Raw genomic sequence first — 5,942 nt, forward strand, 5'->3', positions numbered from 1 at the left:
GGTACCATTCTGGGCGTTTAATGCCACCATTCTGGGCGTTTAATGCCAGATTTGCAGTATCCTGGGCGTTCAGCAAAACGCCCAGTGATAAAGGAGTTTCTGGCATTTAACGCCAGCCAGGGTACCTAGCTGGGCGTTAAACGCCCATAATGGCCAACAACTGGGCGTTAAACGCCAGAATGGATACCATTCTGGGCGTTTAACGGCAGATAGACAGGGGGAGGAGATTTTGTTTCCAACTTCAATTTTTTTTCAAATTTTCATGTTTTGACTCATAATTTTCTACATAAACATGTTTCAAACTTTCATCATTCACCCTCAATTCTCATCATTCAATAATTTTCTAAATTATGTCTCAAAATTCTTTCAAATCCTTTCCAAATCTTTTTCAAAAACTCAAATATCTTCTCAAATTCTTTCCATATCTTTTCATATCTCTCTCATATTTTTTGAAAGCCATCCCCTCCTCCTATAAATATAGTTTCGGCCATCCCCTCCTCTACACCATTCGAATTTACCTCTTCTCCTCTCTCCTCCCTTTCTTTTCTTTTACTTGAGGGCAAGCAAACCTCTAAGTTTGGTGTGCTTTTCCGTGATCACTTAGCTAAGACTCATCAAGATCATGGCACCCAAGGGAAAACAAACCAAATCAAGAGGCAAGAAAGAGAATACTCCAAAGAGTCTTTGGAATCAAGAGAGGTTCCTAACCAAGGAACATTGGTGCACAAAATTGTGATGTCCAGGCTCAAACAATCCCTGGCAACGTGAGTAACTTGGTACGCGCAATCGTAATTACACTTTGATTATGTAAAATTCATGGCTCTTTCTTTCCCCGGCAACGGCGCCAAAAACTTGGTACGCGGAATCGTGATTACACTTTAATTATGTAAAATTCATTGCTCTTTCATTCCCTGGAAATGGCGCCAAGAACATGATGCCAAGACCATGGTTCACAACTCCGTGTAACTAACCAGCAAGTGCACTGGGTCGTCCAAGTAATACCTTACGTGAGTAAGGGTCGAATCCCACGGAGATTGTTGGTATGAAGCAAGCTATGGTCACCTTGCAAATCTCAGTTAGGCAGATATAAATTGATAATGGTGTTTTCGAATAATAATTAATAGAATAGGGATAGAAATACTTATGTAATTCTTTGGTGAGAATTTCAGATAAGCGAATGGAGATGCTTTCGTTCCTCTAAACCTCTGCTTTCCTGCTATCTTCATCCAATCAGTCTTACTCCTTTCCATGGCTGGCTTTATGTGATACATCACCACTGTCAATGGCTACTTTCGGTCATCTCTCGGGAAAATGATCCAATGCCCTGTCACGGCACGGCTAATCGTCTGGAGGCATCACCCTTGTCAATGGCTTCATCTTATCCTCTCAGTGAAAATGGTCAACGCACCCTGTCACGGCACGGCTATTCATCTGTCGGTTCTCGATCATGCTGGAATAGGATTTACTATCCTTTTGCGTCTGTCACTAACGCCCCGCAATCGCGAGTTTGGAGCTCGTCACAGTCATTCATTCATTGAATCCTACTCGGAATACCACAGACAAGGTTTAGACCTTCCGGATTCTCTTGAATGCCGCCATCATTCTAGCTTACGCCACGAAGATTCTGATTAAGAGATCTAAGAGATACTCATTCAGTCGAAGGTAGAACGGAAGTGGTTGTCAGGCACGCGTTCATAGGGAATGATGATGATTGTCACGTTCATCACATTCAGATTGAAGTACGAATGAATATCTTAGAAGCGAAACAAGATGAATTGAATAGAAAACAGTAGTACTTTGCATTAATCTTTGAGGAACAGCAGAGCTCCACACCTTAATCTATGGAGTGTAGAAACTCTACCGTTAAAAATACATAAGTGAAAGGTCCAGGCATGGCCGAATGGCCAGCCCCCATGGTCTAAGAACTATGCATTCAAAGATGGTCAAAAAGACTAGTAAAATGTCCTATTTATAATAAACTAGCTACTAGGGTTTACATGAGTAAGTAATTGATGCATAAATCCACTTCCGGGGCCCACTTCGTGTGTGCTTGGGCTGAGCTTGAGTGTTGCACGTGTAGAGGTCCTTCTTGGAGTTGAACGCCAGTTTTTGTGCCAGTTTGGGCGTTCAACTCTGGTTTTGGCTCCTTTTCTGGCGCTGGACGCCAGATTTGGGCAGAAAGCTGGCGTTGAATGCCAGTTTACGTCATCTATTCTTGGCCAAAGTATGGATTATTATACATTGCTGGAAAGCCCTGGATGTCTACTTTTCAACGCAATTGAAAGAGCGCTATTTCGAGTTCTGTAGCTCCAGAAAATCCACTTTGAGTGCAGGGAGGTCAGAATCCAACAGCATCAGCAGTCCTTCTTCAACCTCTGAATCTGATTTTTGCTCAAGTCCCTCAATTTCAGCCAGAAAATACCTGAAATCACAGAAAAACACACAAACTCATAGTAAAGTCCAGAAATGTGAATTTAACATAAAAACTAATGAAAACATCCCTAAAAGTAACTAGATCCTACTAAAAACATACTAAAAACAATGCCAAAAAGCGTATAAACTATCCGCTCATCAAACATGCAGACCATTACTACAAAATAATGGGTTTGAGGTCAGTGATCCCAGAAGTTAAATTCAATCTGAAAGAAGACGAATATCCAGAGATCCAAGAGCAAATTCGAAACAGAGAATGGGAAATTCTAGCCAATCCTGAGACAAAGGTTGGAAGAAACATGGTTCAGGAATTCTACTCAAATCTGTGGCTGACAGATAAGCAGAGAATGACTGGAACCGCCGTTCATACCTACAGAACCATGGTCAGAGGAAGAATTATTTACTTCCATCTGGACAAAATAAGAGAGGTCTTCAAACTACCTCAACTACAAGATGATCCTGAATCCTTTAATAGGAGAATGGTGAGAGTAGATAAGGGGTTGGATCAAGTTCTAGAGGACATATGCCTCCCTGGAACTAAGTGGATAACCAATTCCAAAGGTGTCCCAAACCAACTCAAGAGAGGAGATCTCAAACCAGTTGCAAGAGGCTGGCTGGACTTCATTGGGCGTTCTATATTGCCTACTAGCAACCGCTCTAAGGTCACTGTCAAAAGAGCAGTGATGATTCATTGTATTATACTTGGAAAAGAAGTGGAGATTCATCATCTGATTTCTTGTGAGATTTACACAATTGTAAACAAGAATTCCACTGAAGCCAAACTGGCCTACTCAAGCTTAATTTCTCTGCTATGTAAAGATGCTGGGGTGAGGATGGGAGTAGATGAATTCATCCCAATTGAACACCCAATCACCAAGAAGTCAATGGAAGGACAAGTGCAAGACAACTCCATCAAAAGAGGGCGTAGGAGTTCCTCCCAGAAATTCCTAAAATTGACTACTGGACCCGCTTAGAAGCATCTGTTACCAAGCTGCAGGAAGCTATGGAACAACTTAAGGAAGGACAGCAGAATCAAAACTGCATGCTCTGCAAGCTGCTGAAGGAACAGGAGAAGCAGGGGCGTGAGCTACAGGAGCTGAAGCGCCAGAAGCTCTCCCTTGAAGGACCAAGCACCCCACAAAAAGAGGGAGCATCAACCTCTCAAAATTAAGGTTGTTGAGTCCTAACTCTGTGATAACCTTTATTATTAAGAGTCTATTTTAAGAGTCATTTATTTTTCTGCTTTTAATTTTCTGTCTTTTATTATTATGGATCTGCTCTTATATTTATCTTTGACTCTTATTTTTATTCCATAATCAATAAAATTAGAGTTTATCTCCTAAAGCTATGGATGTCCTATGAATCCATCACCTTTCTTAAATAAAAAGTGTTTTTAACTGAAAAAAAAAAGTACATGAATTTTGAATTTTAAAACAGTTTAATTATTTTGATGTGGTGGCAATACTCTTGTTCTCTGAATGAATGCTTGAACAGTGCATATTTTTGAATTTGATTGTTTAGGAATGTTAAAATTGTTGGCTCTTGAAGAAAAAGGAGACATGTAATTTGATGATCTGAAAAATCATAAAATTGATTCTTGAAGCAAGAAAAAGCAGTGAATAGAAAGCTTGCATGAAAAAAAAAAGAGAGAGAAAAGCAAGCAGAAAAAGCCAATACCCCTTTAAACCAAAAGGCAAGGGTGATAAAAAGGATCCAAGGCTTTGAGCATCAGCGGATAGGAGGGCCTAAAGGAATAAAATCCTGACCTAAGCGGCTAAACCAAGCTGTCCCTAACCATGTGCTTGTGGCGTGAAGGTGTCAAGTGAAAACTTGAGACTGAGCGGTTAAAGTCATGGTCCAAAGCAAAAAAAGGAGTGTGCTTAAGAGCTCTGGACACCTCCAATTGGGGACTTTAGCAAAGCTGAGTCACAATCTGAAAAGGTTCACCCAGTTATGTGTCTGTGGCATTTATGTATCCGGTGGTAATACTGGAAAACAAAGTGCTTAGGGTCACGGCCAAGACTCATAAAGTAACTGTGTTCAAGAATCAACATACTTAACTAGGAGAATCAATAACACTATCTGAATTCTGAGTTCCTATAGAAGCCAATCATTCTGAACTTCAAAGGATAAAGTGAGATGCCAAAACTGTTCAAAGGCAAAAAGCTAAAAGCCCCGCTCATCTAATTAATACTGATCTTCATAGATATTTTTGGAATTTATTGTATATTCTCTTCTTTTTATCCTATTTGATTTTTAGATTCTTGGAGACAAGCAACAATTTAGGTTTGGTGTTGTGATGAGCGGATAATTCATATGCTTTTTGGCATTGTTTTTAGTATGTTTTTAGTATATTTTAGTTAATTTTTATTATGTTTTTATTAGTTTTTAAATAAAAATCACTTTTCTGGGCTTTACTATGAGCTTGTGTATTTTTCTGTGATTTCAGGTATTTTCTGGCTGAAATTGAGGAACCTGAGCAAAAATCTGATTCAGAGGCTGAAAAAGGACTGCAGATGCTGTTGGATTCTGACCTCCCTGCACTCAAAGTGGATTTTTTGGAGCTACAGAAGCCCAATTGGCGCGCTCTTAATTGCGTTGGAAAGTAGACATCCTGGGCTTTCCAGCAATATATAATAGTTCATACTTTGCTCGAGATTTGATGGCCCAAATAGGCGTTCCAAGTCAGCTCAAGAATTCTGGCGTTTAATTCCAGAACTGGCACAAAAGCTGGAGTTAAACGCCCAAACTGGCATAAAAACTGGCGTTAAACTCCAGAAAATGTCTCTACACATGAAAGATTCAATGCTCAGCCCAAGCACACGCCAAGTGGGCCCCGGAAATAGATTTTTACAATAAACACCCTAGCTTACTCATTTTCTGTAACCCTAGGTCACTAGTTTACTATAAATACTACTTTCAGTGATTCATCTTGGACCTCATGACATTATACACGTTTCATATTGTATCCTCTATGGCATGAGTCTCTAAACCCCATTGTTGGGGGTGAGGAGCTCTGCTGTTCTTCATGAATTAATGCAATTACTACTGTTTTCCATTCTATTACGCTTGCTTCCATTCTAAGATATTCATTCGCACTTCAACTTGATGAATGTGATGATCTGTGACACTCATCATCATTCTCACCTATGAACGCGTGCCTGACAACCACCTCCGTTCTACCTTAGATTGAATGCATATCTCTTAGCCTCATGATTCAAATCAGAGTCTTCGTGGTATAAGCTAGAATCATTGGCGGTCATTCCTGAGATATGGAACGTCTAAACCTTGTCTGTGGTATTCTAAGTAGGATCTGGGAAGGGATGACTGTGACGAGCTTCAAACTCGCGAGTGTTGGGCGTAGTGATAGACACAAAAGGATCAATGGATCCTATTCCGACATGATCGAGAACCGACAGATGATTAGCCGTGCGGTGACAGCGCATTTGGAACATTTTCACTGAGAGGACGGGATGTAGCCATTGACAACGGTGATGCCCAACATAAAG

The sequence above is a fragment of the Arachis ipaensis genome, chromosome B1 (assembly GCF_059453495.1).
Source record: "Arachis ipaensis isolate K30076 ecotype BB chromosome B1, ASM5945349v1, whole genome shotgun sequence".
In the NCBI taxonomy this organism is placed as follows: domain Eukaryota; kingdom Viridiplantae; phylum Streptophyta; class Magnoliopsida; order Fabales; family Fabaceae; genus Arachis; species Arachis ipaensis.